The following is a 19383-nucleotide window of genomic DNA, read 5'->3' as shown; positions in this document are numbered from 1 at the left end:
TTGAAGATAGTCTCTCTTAGGCCCATGGGTCTGTTAAATGCCAAAAATGTTGCTTGTTAAGGAGATCTGATCGGTGGTTACCAGGGAAAGGGCGGGGGGGGGGGGGGGGGGAGGGCACAAAGGGGGAAGTGGTGTACCCACAACATGACTAACAATAATGTACAACTGAAATCTCACAAGGTTGTAATCTATCATAACATTAATAAAAAATTTAAAAAAAAAACAAAAAAAAGCTGTTGCTCGTTAGAAATAGGCCTGTTTATTCTTCTAAAACAGTCACTTTCCTCGTAGTAAGTTAACAGGTACATGTAATACCCTGCTGTTAAAGTAACAGAATTCAACATAGCTTTCGGTTCTGCATCATTGGTAAAGATGTTAATAACAGTTTTATAAAAGGCTAATCTGGTATAGGCTGGCATATGACTAATCATTATCCAGACTACTAATAAAAAACTGCGTGGACTAAAACCATAATCATTCATACGCACACTGAGAACGCTGACAACCTGAGGCAAATCTAAGCCAGGCTCATGGGTATTTGCTGATTCCCTCAGCCTTATAAGATAGAGCAGTTTACCAGAAGTAGCCATAAGAAATGTTACATATTTGGAATGTGACAGATTTGGTTACTGCACATTTTTCCATGACTATTGAAGGAAGCTGGAAATTTCACACACACACACACATCTCTACTGATAACCTTGCCCTACATTTCATACTTTGTAACCACAAATACAGAAGCAGACAGCATAGGCTGTAGCAAAACGTATCAACTAAGACCTTCCGCTCCAAATGACACGAGGTCATTTACATTGTTAGGACAGCCAAGAAGAATGGATCAACAATGTCACAATCCATTTATCTTGGAAATATATGCAGGACTTCCCTCTCAGTTCCTTACAGTCCAACCCCAGTTCCTCATTCGTCTTTCATTCCTTCCTCTCCTAACTCACCATCTGCTTCATCGTCTCTAAATCAATCCTGCCTTCTCCTTCCAACTGTGAAACGTCTTTTTTAATGGGAATGAGAAACTAATGTGCTACTAATATGAGAGAATCCAAAAGAGGTTTCTAGGAGAAACTCTAAACTAAATATTGCCAGATCTCAATTACATGCAAGCTAAGAAAGCTAATTCACACGAGCAGAATGACCAAACAAACTCTTCAACAACTTATCTGCAGAAGGAATAGGAGGGCAATATAATTCATATTTGGGGAGAATTACGTCAAATTACTAATATATTACAGGCATATTAAAGAGCAAACATGCATGGCAGGTGAATGAGAGGAAGAACCAGTCTGTTCATATAAAAAAGATTAAATGAGTCCCTACTGGTTTGGAGTTATTATTTGGTCACAGAATCTGAACTGAAGGTAGAAAACAAAAAAATATATAAATGGGCACTTCTTGGGGTGAACAAATATAAACAGCAGGACCAACAATATTCATTCTTCATATATGTTATTTAGACAAGTGAGATTATAATTAAATCTTCACATCTACAGATAGTCTGAGTCTCATAAATCAGGGAAATACTGATTTGAGAAAGACGAACTGAAAAATTAAGTAACAGAGTATGTTAGATAAGTGAACAAAATGGTAGTTTCACCTTAAATTGCCGAAGTTTACATATATACTAAAGGAAACACTACACGAAACTTATTTGATTATGGATTTTAAATGTCATTTTCAACCTAGGAATTACCATGCAGTTCTAATAAGTCACACTCTTATTTGACAATATCAATCAAAAAGCCAACAAAATTTTGAAAAAAATGGAGAAAACAAAAAAAAAGTGTTTTCTCATTTCTATTCATGTCTTATAACCAAAGACAAGTTGTGAAGTATAAAGACCTCAGCACTAGGAAACTGAAGGCTTGTGCTGATGCACCAACTCTGACACTTCTTAGCTCTGTAACTTTGGACGAGTAACTTAATCTCTCTCAGCCTGCACTTCCCCATCTGCAAAATGACATCCATGAGAGAAAATTCTAAGATCTATAGAACACTTTCCTGATTCAAATGTAAACAGAAAATCTACTTAGATTTTGGCTAAAACACAGTAATTGGTGGTTTTACTCTTTTCAACATAAAATGGTAAATTTTCATTTTCATTTTACCAAATAGTCAGAAAGCCTAATGATAAATGAGGAAAAAATATTAGTTGCTATGAGGACATCTGCAAATTCACCTCACAAATTATGAAACAACACTTTTTATAGAACTTCCAATTTTTGCTGGAAAATTCCCATTTAAATACAGACTCTGCTGAAACACAATAGGTACAAAGAATTTCTGAAAGGCAGGGAAAATGGAAGCTTTTGGCACGTAGTATCAATATTTCCCATCATTAAGATTTTACTTAGAGCTTCCTCATTTCACCTGACTCAGATGGTGCTAGCATTCCATGTAACTGGCTGAGTAAATGCATGTCAAAAGAAGTGACAGGATGTTCCTTGTAAAACAGCATTTTTTGAAACATAATGTCATCTCCAAAACCTGTGCTTTCCACAAAAAGTTAAAAGCTTTTAAATAAAATGATAGGACTACTTTAGCTTATTAAATCATGGGTGCTTTTGCATTCTTAAGTGCCATTTGGAAAGAAAAAGGCATTTTATATAAGAGTATCAATCCTTCCCAGAGCATTTTTACCTTAACTCTGTAATACAAGTTAGGAAATTATCGCATTAGACAGGTAATGAGACATAACTTCTCCTATCTATAATCATGTGCTATAGCACTGGGAAAGAAGCGAGGGAGGAAGAAAGGGAGGGGGCAAACCAGCAAACACAGAAAACGCACTGTGAATGCTGGTAAGTTACCTCGTCAAAAGTCAGGAGAAATGCTCAAGTTTAAAGAATGGACCTACTGAAATACTGCAAAAAATTACCATATACACACTGTAACAGGCTAATTACTGAGCAAGCTGACCTCAAAAATTAAATCAGGAAGCAATTACAATAGACAGAATGAAATGCCTGTTTTCAGAGTAGCAGTTTAGAAAAAGCTGTGTAAATAGCTGTTAGAATGATAGAGCTTATGTCATCCTATGAAAATAAAACCTGCAATTAAATTTGCACATCAAATGATCCTTGAAGCTTGCACATTATCAATAAACAGGGGTGGCCGAGGGGACTTAAATCAGACAAGCTGTGTCTGGCACGTAGAAGAACTGCGGTCATATAAAGAGAAGCCATCACAGCAGCACTTGAACATGATCTGAAGTTGACCACGACCGTGATACGCTGATATGAAATTGCCAGAGGCTGTATCCGTTTAAAAAGTGATTTAACTTCTTCACTGGACTAGAGTTTGCCCACACAGCAGTATTTAGTTATGGCCTTTGGCTAGAAACCATCACAATGAAGGTTTACCCTGGTTGGGCACAGTATTAAGGGTCACTTTCAAGTTTATTTTCAGTCGATAAAATGTTGATTCTCCAAACCAATTCTTAATCCTTGTTTAGTTTGCAAAATTTTTAATGACAATTCTAACACTAGCATCTAATTCCCTTGTATTCCTGAAATGGGGCTATGGAAAAAAGACAAAATAAACCTGTCAAGAGGTCTAATGTGATCAAAAGAGCCATGGATTTGAAAACTAAAACCTTAATTTTTTTTCCCCGGGCTCTACAATTTAGTTTTACATGACCTTAAACAAATCATTAATATAGGCAACAGAATATAGTTGTAAAGAACTATACAGGTGCAAAACAGGTTCAAATAACAGCGCTGTTACTCACAGCAGCATGACTTTGGCCAAGTTACTTCACTAAGTTTGTTTGCTTGTTTATGAAATGAAAATAATACTATTTTCCTCATATAGACTGAGTGAAATAATGTATGTAAAGAGCATAGCATAGTGTCTGATTAACTAACTGTAAGTAATAAATGGTAGCTTAAAAAAACATCACTACTTCTCTGAGTTTTCATTACCTTTTAAGCAACCTGCCTTGGAAGTCAAGATGCTGTGTCTTAGAATAATCTCCTGTGTGTCACACCATCTTTATCAGGTCTTTGATTACTTAAGAAAACTGAGTCTTCTCAATGCTGAAAGAGATAAGTTTTGTTCACAACTGTGTAACCTTCTGTATTTGCCTTTAAAATCTTTTTTCACTTTGGTTAAATAGATAATTAAGTATTATTTCATAATGATCTGTGATCCTATTTAGACAAGTGTCCAAATCTTTTGATACTTTTGACAAAATTCCCAAATCAAATTCTAAATAAAGACTTTCTGACCTCAAACTAATTTTCAGTTTTCCCAGAGGGCCCTTGGAAAATCTCAAGGGATTTGTCTCTCATCCTGTAAAAGAGAGATGTTAAAATAATTAGGTTTATTTGGTATTTAAATTATATAGGAAGCAGTGTCAAATAAGAAGTGATAATAAACCCTCATAGGTTATATGTGTATGGATATATCTTATTAATACAGGTTTTCTAGAAACTGTATAAAGTTCAGATATTTGTCAATACCTTCTTTGTCCAATCATCTTAAATTGTTGTATGCCACAGAAATAACTAAATTTCCTTATCAAATGAACTCTCATCAGAACTTGAACCATAACTACTTTTGTCTTTTGTCATTCAAAGTTATTGTTTTACTCTGGTTCTTCCCTGAAAGTGTTTATAACCACCTACTGCAAGAATGCACCATGATAACATCACTTGAATAACTTTGAGAACAGGCCACTGGATTAAGAATTTCCACAACTAATGAAGAAGCTGATGGTTTCATAAAACTGCTAACCAAAGATCAAGCCGAACAAGAATTAATTACATGAGACTGAATGAACTGATATTGATGATTATAATTTTTATGACTTTTGTTTGAAGCACTGCTGGTTCTTTAATGTTTTATTTTCCAGATTTAAGGAAACCTTTTTCTCTTTTCTCTTAAGCTACATATAACTTACAGCAATTTGGTAAATTATACCTTTGTAAACAGAATTAAAGCATTTATCTTTTCTCCCTACCTGATCCCTCCAGAATTTGAAAAAACTCTTAGTGAGTATTCTTATTTTCATGGTAATATAGCTATTTGTGTAAGTTCAATAAGAATCTGTTCTCCCTGTAACAGGACACAATTATAAACACTACTTATGTTAGCAAAGCTTGGACTGTAATGTCATATTTGAGCATGATGTGCACAGAATCAGATATGAGCAGACAGCTTTACCTTACTTTACTCAGGTTGACCTAAGGAACCGCTGCTTAAAAGACTGCCCTTCAAGAAACTGCCCGCTATCTTGTTCATAGAGTTCCCACCTCACAAGCGAGTAAGGAAGGTAACCTCCTGGCAGACCCAAGAACCTCAGAATATTTTGGGGACCTCAAGAAGAGAGGAATTCACCCGAGTCTATAACTATTGCAAGCAAAGCCTGATGATGAGTCATTGGCTTGGCTTCCTAGCATCGAGAAGCTTTTAAAAGTCCAATCAAAGGTTCTTATTAGAAGTTCCACCAAAGCAGACTTAAAAAGAGCCTATATAGTCGATCACTATTCTTGCTGTTCTGATGTAAACGATCAGGCCAAGTTTAATAAGATACACTTATTTTGCAAACAAATTAAACTATCTCTAATAGAAATGGGAGTGACTATACAAAAATTATGTTTCAATGGAAAACTACAGCATATCCTCATGGGTATTAAATTCTAGTCCTCTTCAGTGTCTTTAAGGTTTTGTTATCTATCTGTAAACTGGATTGGATCCTGAATTCTTCTAGCCTCCTCCACTATCTATAACTCTCCAAACTAACGTTTCAAATTTTTCTCCCACCCTTCTGACTTGAAATCACTAAAAATTAAAACTGCCTATTACCCAAAGCCCTGCAAGCTGAAAAGCTGGATAACTTGATACAAACTTCAGAGAAATCACCACAACAGCTCGTGTATGGACAACCTTTGTGCTTGTTGCCACTCAGAAAGTTCACCAGAACACCTGGTGACATCACTAGACATTCAAATTACAAACCAGGAAAATCTGCCAGATTGCCACTGCCTGCCCTCACTCCACCTGAAGATTCTTTGACTCCAACATCTAGGAATACTCTCGACTGAGTGTTCTCTGGACTCAAAAACTGAGTTTATAGCTTGTTCTAACAAACGTTTTTTATTTTTTAATTTTTTTTGTTTCCATAGAAATGTCCAGGACTGAGAGACTGGTTCAGTGGGTTATGGGACAATCTACTAACTCAGTTTCTAGACTGTGAAAGTTCTTGGGGAAGTTTCAGACAGAGGAATGAATGATGGCGTTGAGCATACACTACCCCCAAAATATGGCACCCTGGCATATTGAATATATTTTTTAATATTTTCAGGTTTAGGAGTTTGAGAAAATAGCAAAAACAGGAAGATCTGACCTTCTCCTCACCCTTCTCCCCACAAACAAGTCAGAAAACCCTCATGTGAGAGGTGTTCTCCCTATACCCGGAGGAAAGGAACATCCTTATCTCTGAAGACAATGTGACACTTAGAAGAATCTGAACAAACAGGCCTGGCTGTTTCCCCAGCTGACCGTACTTACCTCGTATTCCTTAACCTATCATATTCCTCCATGGCTGTCCACCCTTCACCAAACCCTGCATAAAAATACTCAGGTCTGTTTCTTCAATTCCTTATGAAGGCTATTAACATATAAAACTTTTATTAAATAAATTTGTATGCTTTTCTCCTGTTAATCTGTCTTTGTCAGTTTAATTTGCAGACCCAGCCAGAGACCCTAAGTGGGTTAAGGAAAACTTTTTCCTCCCTTCACTCCACGGATATTATACTTACAGTCTCACCAGGTGTTTATGATATTTTTTTCTCTTCTCCCACACTTTCACCAAAACACTGCATATTAATTGTTTTAAAAACCTATTCTAATTTGAGAGAGGAAAAAATGTTTACACATCTCTTAGTTTAGCAGTGGTATTGAGTTCTCTGTAAAACCATTTCCCCATAACTTTTTCAAACCTTTCTTGCTGATTTTTCACCTTTTTTCTTTTCTTTTAAATCAAAGGACTCATTCAGCATGGATTGTGTATTGTGTGTGTATAAGTCATAAACATGCATAAGATTTTTCCTCTAGACAAAAATAAACATAGATCTTGGATTTATGTTTTCAGTGCCAAGTTCTAACTTAGAAAATATAAGACCTATTTTATATCCCTATATTTTTTTTAAAAAAGGTAGGAGATTAGGTCTTTCTGTACTCTCAATAATATCAGACATTATTCCTAAATTAAAAACCACATCTGTTTATCATTTTATAAACTGATGCATTTGGTAATCCTTTCTATATGCTTGCTTAGATTGTTCTAATTACAATTAATCCAAAACCAAAGGTACCTTCTTGACCAACTCCCAAGTAAGGTCATTTTACACTTCAGAAGATAAAGCTTACATATTAACCTAATGCTACCTCTTCCAGCCCAAAGAGGGTACACCTTAATTTTTACTGCAATACATTGACTATGCTGGGACTAAAGTATCGCTTCATTTATGTAAGGATGCCTGTTGTTCTTCTTTATTTCTTACTGACTTTGAGTATTCACTGACAAAACAGAAAAGTCCTATGGCTTCTATATATGAAATCAAAATATCAGCCATGACTCAGTCAGTCAATCCTAAGGCTTATGAGCTTTCAGAATTTGATGTCAAAAATCTATTCCTCCTCTCAGACTCCCAGGATGAACTGTGCAATCTACATATATGGTATGTCTCAAATACCACTGAAAAGTCTCCATTAATTGACTTCAACATTAGGAAAGACTAAGATTCAGAAAGAACAACGTAGTTGTTCTGAATCTGAATAAATTTTATCAAACCTTTTCTATATCTTTAAATATAGAAATTAATTTAAACCAGATGTAACTCTACTTTAAACTTTGGCTTCTATGGTATAATAAGTACATATTAAATAGTCACATACATGGATTTCAAGTGGATTTTTACATGGATTTTTTAGAAAGACACATACATATGCATAACTCCCACTCAAATTCTCTTGGCATTGCTCCATTTTGTAACGGGGCCTGTTTACAGGTATCTCAGTATCTGCAAGTAATAGATACTGCTTTATTTTTAAAACCTATCAGCCTTCCAGGTTTCTCCTCCCAAAAATTAAAATAGCATACATTGCATGAAAACAATGAGCCTTCAGTTCACTTTATGTCATTTTGATTCATTTAACAATGAAATAAAATTCAACTTCTACAGAAGATCATTCATTCCTAGGTATCCTATTAGGGAACATACACACACAAAAAACCCACTTGTTTACCTCAAGGCAAACACTATTCTGCATTCCATCAGAATACGACTAGCCCATAGATCCATGCCAATAAATCAGGATAAGCGAGCAGATCTCAAACTTACCTGCTAGATCTCTAAATCAATTTCTATTCATTCGTGGGAACCGTCAGCAGTTACAGCAGCAACATACTTTATCTCATACCACTAAATTTGCACTGCCTGAAATCACTCTCAGAGTGTGTATGTGTGAGTGCACACACACTATATAGTTTTCACAGCACTTCCACGTGGCATTCGTCTTCTTAATTCTCATACTTTTGTTACCCTATCAAAAAGTATACAATGGGGTTACACCAATGACTCTTACTCATATAGTGACTCACCCACTACTCAGTACTGACCTTGGACATAAGACCTGTAGAAATCTCCTTACAACACCCCTGATTCATCACCAAAGAACAGAGTGACGTATGAGGGGGGAAAAATATGAATGAAAAGAAAAATATGAATTTTTAAAATTCATAAGCTCTGTCAATAAAGTATTTATTATATATTTATTATATGTGTGTCTTAAACATTTGTTGAAATTTGTCTCACATGAGTATGCTGATAGGTTCATAAATAAGATGTAGAATTTGCCCTTTAGGTTAATTAGCATTACAGACGGATATACGTACTAAAAGTGTACAAGTAGCACAGATATATGCATAAGTATTGAACACAGTGCAACTCTAATAAAATCATACTTAAGTATAAATGAAGGATCAGAAGACTTTAACATGATGGGCAGTGAGAAGTCAGTCATAAAAACTAAATAAACAGGCAGAAAGGTTTCAGGAAGCAAATTGCTACTTCTTTTCCAGTAATGTTAAAAAGACTTTGTTGGAGCTGATATCTGAAAATTATTTCATAACAGAAATTTTAAAATCTGATAAAGCAAAAAGGATGAAGTGTTTCTTTCACATGAAGGACAAGTTGAGGAATAAGGAATACGAGCAGAAAAACAGCAAGAAACAAGTGGGATCATTATTGTCAAGGATGATAGAGCGATGGCATTTGGGGAGGGGGGCTGAGAATCTTGTATTCATCTGTGGGATAGAAAATTCAGTCCCTGTGGTTGGCAAGGAAGAGAATCTTAAAAACAAATCGCCTGGATAAGACAGCACTGACTCAGTAGGTTCAAATATGTGCCAGAGTTCAAGGAAAAAAAACTAGAACAAAAGTTCTACAGTGATACATGCTTGGTGAGTTCATGACAAATAGTCACAAGGGCAGTGGCAGGTTTTGTCAAAAGGCCTGGATATCTGTGGAGTGACAGCAAAGAATGAAGAGACATACATATATACGTATGTATGTTCATGAACACAGAATGCTTTCTTGCTGGAGACATTAGTGATACAGTGAGCATTCCTGAAAATAGTGAGATGGCAGTATGTAGCAAGTTTTGAAGTGACAATCTGTAGCTTTATCTCTTATTTAAATTTATTTAATGTAAGTTGATTAGTTATCCTGCCCCGCTTTGCCTCCTGAAAGAATGAATAAAGATTTACGGAGTACTTACCATGCAGTGGATACTAAATCATGTATAAATAAAATCATATAGTCATCCTAGAAGCAGAATGATTATTACAATTTTATGATGCAGAAGTAAGAGAGAGGAAAATGTCTTCAACTCAAACTAATTAAATGGAAAACCACTTTGATGACTGAGAGATATGAGTTAGAGAAGATATATTATAACCAGAACTGAACTAATTCAAACTTTGTTCCCATATGACTCCTTAGATTTAAATCATTAAATAGATAAGAACGACTGTAATTCAGTAAGTTGTATTTTTTCAGGGTTGGAACTTCACTAGCTCTCTTAAATCATCATTCCACTCAGGAAATCTTATTAATTTGTTTAGTTAAGTCTGAGTTGTGCACAAGTAACCACAATTCTACTGTTTAAATTTCTCACAAGGCCTGTGGCATCTGGGGTTTTGATTGTTTTGCTGGCTGATTTAATTTCTAAACATCTAGGATTTTACACAGCTGGATTTGCTATAGAACCATTTACCCCATGTAGGGAGCTCTCGTTATATTCAGTTTGACCATTTGGTATTGATATAACAACTCATTTTATTACCCCAAATTCATTGTTTTGCTTGTGTTCATCCCTCCTCATTCCTGTTATATTTTAAACCTAGCTGAAACACCTTAACACTTATTTTAATGTTTGCAGATACCTACAGGTTTAACTTTAAGACAGCTGACCCACTGCCACAACTTACGTAAGTACAGTAAAGCAAAGTATGTGAAATGTTGACTCATTAAAATTACGAATGGATAAGTCCAGTTTCCTTTATCAAGATGCTTTTGTCAGTTTTCTTCTCCCTCTCCCATAATGCTTCAACAAATCATGAAAAATTCACAACTGCAGTATAGGATAATAATTCCCGACCAATTCTGATTGCAGTGGAAAGGTCTAACACTGTGTGAAATGAGTAAGCTCCTGCTAGTTAGCACTAAAAGGAAATAATCAAAAGACTAAAAACACTGATGTACTAATTCTAGTAAATCACTAGTTTTGCATTCTAACTACTTGCTTTTTAGTGATGGAAATTTAACCACTGCCCAGATTGTGGGCAACTGGTAGTAAGAAAACACAGGTGACTTAACCTGGAAGAATCATGCCAACCATAAAACTAGGCAGACTGTTCATCACCATGGTAATAACTCCTAAAACAGACACAGAAGCCAATTCATAGATTCCATTTTCAAACCAGGGAGTGATCTGGGGTAGTATGTTATGTCATAATTTACACAGTGACCTGTGCCAAACCAATAACAGTCCAAGGGAAGAAGCTTAAAGAAACTACAGCAGTGGCCCTTTTAGTAATATTGATTCCTGATGCACAGAAAGGTAATTTGTTCCTCATGACAAAGAACCTCAGAGGATGTTACAAAAACACAGCAACAATACTCAGGAACATTCTCCAGGATGCTGAGTCATTAATTGAATTTGAAAGGTCAGGCGTTACTCCTAACACCCTACACCTACTTGAGGAGAGCACAGACTTTTGCATGAAAATACAAGGTCAAGGTTGATGCTTTGTGACTTACTTTGAACATTACTTTGAACAAAAGAACATTACATATCTAAGATTTTGAATAAGTTTAACTGAAAATGGTCACTTCAGAGAAACTATATTTAAAGCACAATATATTTTGATATCAAGTTTTGGTAGCAAAATATTCAAGCCAATAAAAATGTGCTAAAAGACACAACTAAGAGAAGACAAAGACACGCCACAGACTGGAATATTTACAAATCATATTTCTTTTTAACATTTCTTTCAAGGCAAGTGTACTGGTGACAAATTGTCAGTTGTCTTGGTGGTGTTTTGTCTGAGAAAGTCTTTTTTTCTCCTTCAATTTTGAATGATAATTTTGCTGGATACAGAATTCTAGGTTGGTGATTTTGGATTTCCAACACTTCAAATATTTCACTCTACACTCCCTTGTTGTTTACATGTTTTCTGAAGAGAAGACGAATGTAAGTCCTCTACAGGTAAGAGCTGTACTGTTAATCACTAGAAGAAGAATAAAAGCACAGCTTTTCCCTTTAGCAGTGGATTCCACACCAATGATTAATTTAACCAATATATATTCCAAGCACTGAGCTACATGCTTGAAGATAATCTGGAAATAAAGATTCAACAGACGCACTAGAACTAGACTGTGGGTATCTGCAGAGAGCGCAGACACTAAGGGGCTTTAAGATAATTCTAATTGGTCAATGAAACTGTGAACCTTTTGAGGGTAGGGACCTTATCTTTACTCTGGCCTTCTCTACATTTGCTTCCTATGTTATTAAGGAGAATCACAAACAACAGTTGGGCACACACAGATTTATATCAGGATTAGTTGGTCTCTGACTGCTGCTTATTAACGCTTTACTTCTTGTGGGTTTCACAACATATTCCCCCCAATAACCATGTTCTCAAGTTATAGGACAGCCCCTCTTTTCCTTCACCCCTCCTCAGAAAATAACCACACCTCCCATCTAACTAAAAAAAGAGAGAAATGTATGACCTCCCTTATCTATATGTAAATAAGAAAATCTTCAATAACACAAAAGATCTGTTACTTGTTGCATACTGCCTTAAAAGTAGATTCACATGGGGGCTGGCCCATGGCCGAGTGGTTCAAGTTCTGAGTGCCCAGCTTCCACGGTCCAAGTTCGCGGGTTCAGATCCCAGGCATGGACCTACTCCACTCATCAGCCATGCTGTGAAGGCATCCCACATACAAAAGAGAGGAAGACTGGTACAGATGCTAGCTCAGGGCAAATCTTCCTCACAAAAAAAAAAAACAAAGATTCACAGATGACAGGCTTCCATATGACATTTAAAATATTCCATTTACTAATTTCAGAAATGTATCTCAGGGAAAAATTTCAGTCAACAATACATCTCATAGTATCTTAAAGGCACGTCTTTATATGACATGGAAATAAATCCTTTTTGGACAGAATAATCAAAATGTTCTGAGCAACAGTTATCCAAGGTTTTCACTGATTTAATCAAACCCCCTAAACAGAAACCTTGTCATCTTGGAAATGTTTATTATCCTTTCAAAGTACTTTGAAGAGTTAAATTCAGAATATAAAACTTTAAAATAAGCTTTTCACTATTTTAAATGTTTCATTCACTCAGGGCTTTTTTTCACTTCATGTGAACTTCACGCTAAAGATTCAAAGAGCTACAGTATTTTCTGAATAGAAACATATTTTTTCTAGTATTCTCGCACAAAAAGATCTTATTCAGTTTTCACATAAAAGTCAGTAATTTCAATCATCCACAAACTGACAGCAAGAAGCCATTTGCTGTGCTGTTATCGCCTCCCCACAGCTGCACACTCAGACTCTGAAATGAAAGAGAAAATGCAGTGTGTCTGTGTGCGGGCAAAAGGAAGCTGGACGATTAATCACTATATGTCTGTTCTTTAAAATCTGATTTCAGGTGAGAATTTTTTCATCTTAGCCATAAAACAGAAACACACACAGAAAAGACGGATTTTTTTAAATACTTTTTGTCACTGTTTTTGCAAAGTCTAAAGTTAAACTGTATATTTCATAAAACTCTAACGCTATTTCCTGAAACAGTTCATGAGGGACTAATTAACCCATTTCCATGAGTCTGTAGTAATCTCAGCTGGGTATGTTGACCCTTATCTAGGCCTGGACTTTCTCATCTTAACAAAGATGAATGGTGCATCCAAGAAAACACAACTACACACAATTTCTCAAGGTCATCTACTGAAGCAACAAGAGACCTTCATCAGCGCTGCATTCTGTTCTGAGCTCACCTGTACGAAACTCCCTTTGGGCTTTACCACTTAATCATGACAGTAATGACAACACGAGGAGGAGAAATCAGCAGTGATGATAATTACCCAAGCTCACATTTGTGCTCCATCCCGTCCTAGGCAAGTCCAATATGCTATCTCATTTAATCCTAACAATTCTATGATATAGGTAACACCACACCCATTTTTACAACTACGAAGTCTGAGGCTCAGAAAGGATGCATGCCCAAAATTTTTACAGGTTTTAGATGGTGAAGACTATGAATCCAGGCCTTTCTGATACATCCTAAACTCACTATCTAAAAAAAAAAAAACAGAATTAGTAAAAGCCCCCTGAAACTGTATTTCTTTGGCCTGGTCAATTACTTTTTGGGGAAACCAAAGAAATGACTTCTAAGTGAAACTAAATAAGCCTCCTGTTTAGTAAGTAAGAAACAACATTTCTTAAAGATACAAAAGAACATGATTTGTAATTGTATAAAGAGAACACCAAAGTAGTTGCTAGATGACTCAGCCAAGCAGTAACTTAGAGGGTACAGTGGCAGTAGGAAGATTAAAACAATTGAGCCAACACTGAAGATTAAAGGACGGCTCGCTCATCACTATGAAGGGCCCTGAGCACAGCCCCCTCAGTCACTGAGCAACGAACTGAAGAAGTAAATTGTGCGAGGAAAATATAACATTTTCTTCTAGACTAAAACACAGAGATGTCAGCAGTTGCAACATTAGACAAAAGATGACCAAATTATCTAGTTATACAGTAAGGACCACCACACCAGAATAGGATAATATCTAAACACCAGGGTACGCAAAGATAGTCATTTTATTACCATCTGACCAGTATTTCTCTCCGAGGATATAGGTAAATACTTTCCAAACATAGTTACTAGAAAGAAATACAGTAATCAATCACATTTGCTAAACAGTATCCTGGCATATCCTGGCACCTTCAAAAACCCTAGGTATACAATTTGGGATACCAAGAATAAGAGACAAGGAAAAACCTCAGCCCAAACAGAGAGAAGACAGTTAAATGCTGGGTGAGTTGAAGAATAATGAGAGAAATAAAGGAAGTTAAAAAGAAAACCAAAAAACTCAATGGAGTTAGAAGAAACACCATTCACTTTTACTAAGCATCATACCACACACATCAAAGCACGCAGACAAATGGGTAAAACTCTAGAGAAGGAAAAAATCAGAACTAGATTTTTTTCCCACAGCAAGAATGTAAAGTACTGAATTGTAAAAATACTGAAAATAATGTAACCAGATTTCTAATGGAAAATACACTTTTAGTAATCCGTAGATTAATAACCTTCAAAAATTCCCTAATAAGTAAAGAAATTTGTAGTTCTAAAAATTTCAATGCCTTCAAGACCATCTAATGGGTTTGGTTTTGTTTTCTTTCCTCAACCACTTCTTCTTATTCTTTTTTGCTTGCCAGTTTTTTCCAAAACAATATATAAGCTGGCCCTGTCTTACTACTGTTCCAGGGTATTAGGCTGCAATAACATTAAAAAATGTCATACTTAAAAAGATTCTCTGCCTGTAACTGTTAATTCCCATTTAATTCAGTGACAGTTCACAATCTTAATACCTCTACTGTGTATTTTTCTTAATGAAACACTTTCATATCCATGATCTCAATTTATTCTCACAACATGTAACCTGGAAGGTAAGCAGAGCCAACAGCCATATCACTCCTATCTAAAAAGTAGACAAATTGACACAATGAAGTCAAGTAACCAGCACCACCACACCGAGGGCACCTGCAGCAGAGCCGGGCGTTGGGCGAGCTCCAGACTCAGCCTGGGCCTCTCGCCATCATTCCATGCTGACTGCATTTCATGTATAATTGTGACATTTCTCTGAGCACAGGCAAATGACAACATTTCCTAAGAAATAGCAGTCTGGTTTAAATATACTAATTTTCTACAAATGAACTCACCTTGAAAATGAAAATATGCTCCAATTCTTATGTTTCCACTTCAGTCCAATGAAAGCTCTACTAGAGATGCCCTGCATATAAAAATAAATGAATAAAGGTAAAATACCATTCATTGTGAAGCTCAGCAGGCAAGAAATAGCTGCTTCTGCTCAATTAATACATTTTTCTCTGTTTTATTTATACTTTTTCTTCTCTTTTTATTTAGAATCAAAATTATATGGATGTAAAAGATAAAGAGGAAAGAGATCAGGCAGGGTCAAACATTGCGAGAGGCATGTTCACATGCCATCCGATTGAATCCTGGCAGTAACTCTGCTAAGCATTGGACAAACTAAGATTCTAAGACTTAAAGTAGGATTTGAGTCCATGTCTAACTGCGAATGCCTCAAAAGTACTTTATTTTGCATCTTTTTAATATTTTCTAGCATTTTACAAACTGTAAGTAAAATAGGCATATTCAATTATTTCCTTTATGTAGTTGAACTTGTATATTCAGCTCAAGGCCTATAAATAAATATAGTAGCTGGGGTTTTTAAAATATAGACCCATATTCAAATCGCATGTTACTAAACGACCTATATGTAACATACAGTCTTGTAAAATGCATTTTGAATATGCACCTATTCATTAGATCTTTGAAGCATCCATATGTGTGAAAAATTCTTGAAAGCTAAGATAAAGAAAAATGCCAATTATAAGATAAGGACAAAGAGTTTATGTTTTAAATCAAAAACTATTATTAATTCCATATCATCCTAAAGAACTGTAATAATTAACAGTGTTGATTTCTTTGTCACAGGAGTCTAATAGCAAAGAAAATGGACTTGGGAGTACTGCAGATCTGAATCTGAATTCCAATTCTTGTAAGTTGACAGTATGGAAAAACAGAAGATCAGCATTTCATTCTTCTATTCAGATCCTAATATAATAAAATCTCACTTGCCTAGAGGCCACACGTCTGTGACAATCTCAACAATGTCATCAAGTAAATTAAAAAGTTACACAGCTAAAAAACAAATGAAATTATGCCATTTTTGACAACATAGATGGACTTTGAGGGTATTATGCTAAGCAAAATAAGTCAGATGGAGAAAGACAATTACCATATCACTTCACTCATATGGAAAAGATAAACCAACCAACACACACAGAGATACAGAGAACAGATACAGATACCAGAGGGGAAGGGGAATGGGGGGAGGGCGAAAGAGGTAACGGGGCACATAGATATGGTGACAGATGGAAGCTAGACTTTTGGTGGTGAACACAATGTAGTCTACACAGAAGTCAAAATATAATGACGTACACCTGAAATTTACACAATGTTACAAACCAATGTAGCCTCAATAAAATAAATTTGTTTAGAAGTTAGATGACTAGTTAAACAGATGTCACACAGTTTATGTTCTAAACTTCTTCATTTTACTCTGAGAAGATGCCTTCAAGCTCGGCTTGGATCTTTTTAAATCTTATTTTAGAAAAAGTTCTAATGAAGTAGGTAATCAAATTAATCCACAGCAGGTCAGAAGCATTGCTTAGAAGCATTAAATTTGAATTTGGAGAGCTAGGATTGATGGAGGTAGCAGAAAGAAACAATAGCAGAAATAAATTGGTAGGTTATAATAAGAGAAAAATAAGACATAAGGTGCAACAAAAAATTTCATAAGGTGTCCCGAAAATATTTGATACTGAACCATAAAACCATGCATATATCAATAGCCTCCAAGGATGCACTTTATTACAACCCAAATAAAATACTATGCATAGTAATGAGTAATTCTGTTTAAGAAGGCTGGAAAGTACTTGATGCCTGTAAGAAAAATTACGATCCTAATAGTTCAAAAATAAATAAATAAAATCATAATATTTAAAGGATTCTACTTTAACACATTGTAGTTAAATAGTGAGGAAATTCACTAGGCAAATCTGAAAAATGAGATGTTAGTATAGTTAATGGAACAAATATTAGGGGCTCAGATCTCATAAGTAATACCAAGTACTACATTAGACACAATAGTATAAAGGAAGTCTCTCCCCTCAAAAGCTCACAGTTCAATAGCAAACACATATATAAATAACCTTTCAAACTACTTAGTTGTATAACAGAGGGATATAAGGCGGAGACATAAAATATTCAGTTGTCTCTCTTTTTATGATTTTACCAACTGTTGATGTGCAATGCCTAGAACACTTCAATTTAGCAGAGGTTACAAATGTGACTTTAAAAAGGCCAGACCATATGAAGTGGATGAGAAACTATTTATACCAAAAGTAAGATTCTGTAATATGGATAAAAATAAGCATCAAAAGTTCCCTCCCTCCTTTCTTTCTGCTGTAAGAGCAAAGAAAAACACTGACAACAGCCAGAGTTAACATTTCCTGAGAGTTTACTGTGTTCCAGGCTCTGCTCTCAGTGGCTAACGGATGAACTCATTCAGTCCTCAACAGGAGCCCCAGGAGGGAGGGCCTACTATTGTCCTGATTTAACAGACGGGAAAATTGAGGCACACAGACATTGAGTAACTTGCCCAAAGTTACACTGGCAAGTAAAGAACCAAAATTTGCATACAGAACTCTGGCCTCAGAGCCCATGCTCTTAACCATTGTATACCTAAGGATTCACTAAATGCCTAACGACATAATGCCTTGTAGAAGATATACTTCTCAAAGTAGCACACGCTGATGTTTTTAAAAAACTACTGCCATTAGAACTGTTCCATATTCCTTCAATACCAATTATTTTCCCTCTTTTTTAGTTTATCAACACATGTTTAGGATTTAGTTTGATAACTAATTCTACATTTTCCAGGTGCTTTTCATAAATGTATCAAAATTTCCCCAACGATTCCTACCATTCAAAACTCAGAAACTACAATTGCAACAAAAAGAATAAAATACCTAGGAATAAACTTAACCAAAGGGGTGAAAGGTCTGTATACCGGAAAACTATAAAACATTGTTGAAAGAAACCGAAGAAGACACAAAGAAATGGAAAGATATTCCATTCTCTTGGATTGGAAGAATTAACATTGTTAAAATGTCTATACTTCCTAAAACAATCTATAGATTCAATGCAATCCCTATCAAAGTTCCAACAACATTGCTCACAGAAATAGAACAAAGAATCCTAAAATTTATATGGAACAACAAAAGACCCCGAATAGCCAAAGGATTCCTGAGAAAAAAGAACAAAGCTGAAGGTATCACATTCCCAGATTTCAAAATATACTACAAAGCCATAGTTACCAAAACAGCATGGTACTGGCACAAAAACAGACACACAGATCAATGGAACAGAGCCCAGAAATAAACCAACACATTTATGGACAGCTAATATTCGACAAGGGAGCCAAGATCATACGATGGAGAAAGGAAAGTCTCTTCAATAAATGGTGTTGGGAAAAGTGGACAGCCACATGCAAAAGAATGAAAGTAGACTATTACCTTACACCATGCAAAAAATCAACTCAAAATGGATTGAAGATTTGAATGTAACACCTGAAACCATGAAACTTCTAGAAGAAAACCTAGGCAGTATGCTCTTTGACATCAGTCTTAGCAGCATATTTTCAAGTATCATATCTCACTGGGCAAGGGAAACAAAAGAAAAAGTGAACAAACGGGACTACATAAAACTAAAAAGCTTCTGCACAGCAAAGGAAACCATCAACAAAACGAAAAGACAATCTAACAATTGGGAGAAGATATTTGCAAATCATATATCAGATAAGGGGTTAATATCCAAAATATACAAAGAACTCATAGAGTTCAACAACAAAAAACCAACAATTCAATTAAAAAATGGGCAAAGGATCTGAATAGAGATTTCTCCAAAGAAGATATATG

At 35.6% G+C, this 19383-nt stretch overlaps 1 protein-coding gene across 3 annotated transcripts in view; it reads right to left on the bottom strand.

The window, feature by feature from the left end:
• EPS8 (epidermal growth factor receptor pathway substrate 8) overlaps positions 1 to 19383 on the bottom strand; it is a 170926-nt gene that overhangs the window by 99423 nt on the left and 52120 nt on the right. For 2 of the 3 annotated variants that reach the window (XM_046673718.1, XM_046673713.1), the window contains exon 2: positions 15538 to 15608. The exons of the other annotated variant lie outside the window; for it this stretch is intronic. The gene's annotated coding sequence lies outside the window, so the exon portion shown is untranslated. The remainder of the gene's footprint in view (positions 1 to 15537; positions 15609 to 19383) is intronic. 3 annotated transcript variants of the gene reach the window in all.

Source organism: Equus quagga, chromosome 1 (assembly GCF_021613505.1).
Source record: "Equus quagga isolate Etosha38 chromosome 1, UCLA_HA_Equagga_1.0, whole genome shotgun sequence".
Classification (NCBI taxonomy): Eukaryota; Metazoa; Chordata; class Mammalia; order Perissodactyla; family Equidae; genus Equus; species Equus quagga.
The sequence above is the reverse complement of the archived record's forward strand: the minus strand, read 5'-3'. Positions and strand labels throughout refer to the sequence as shown.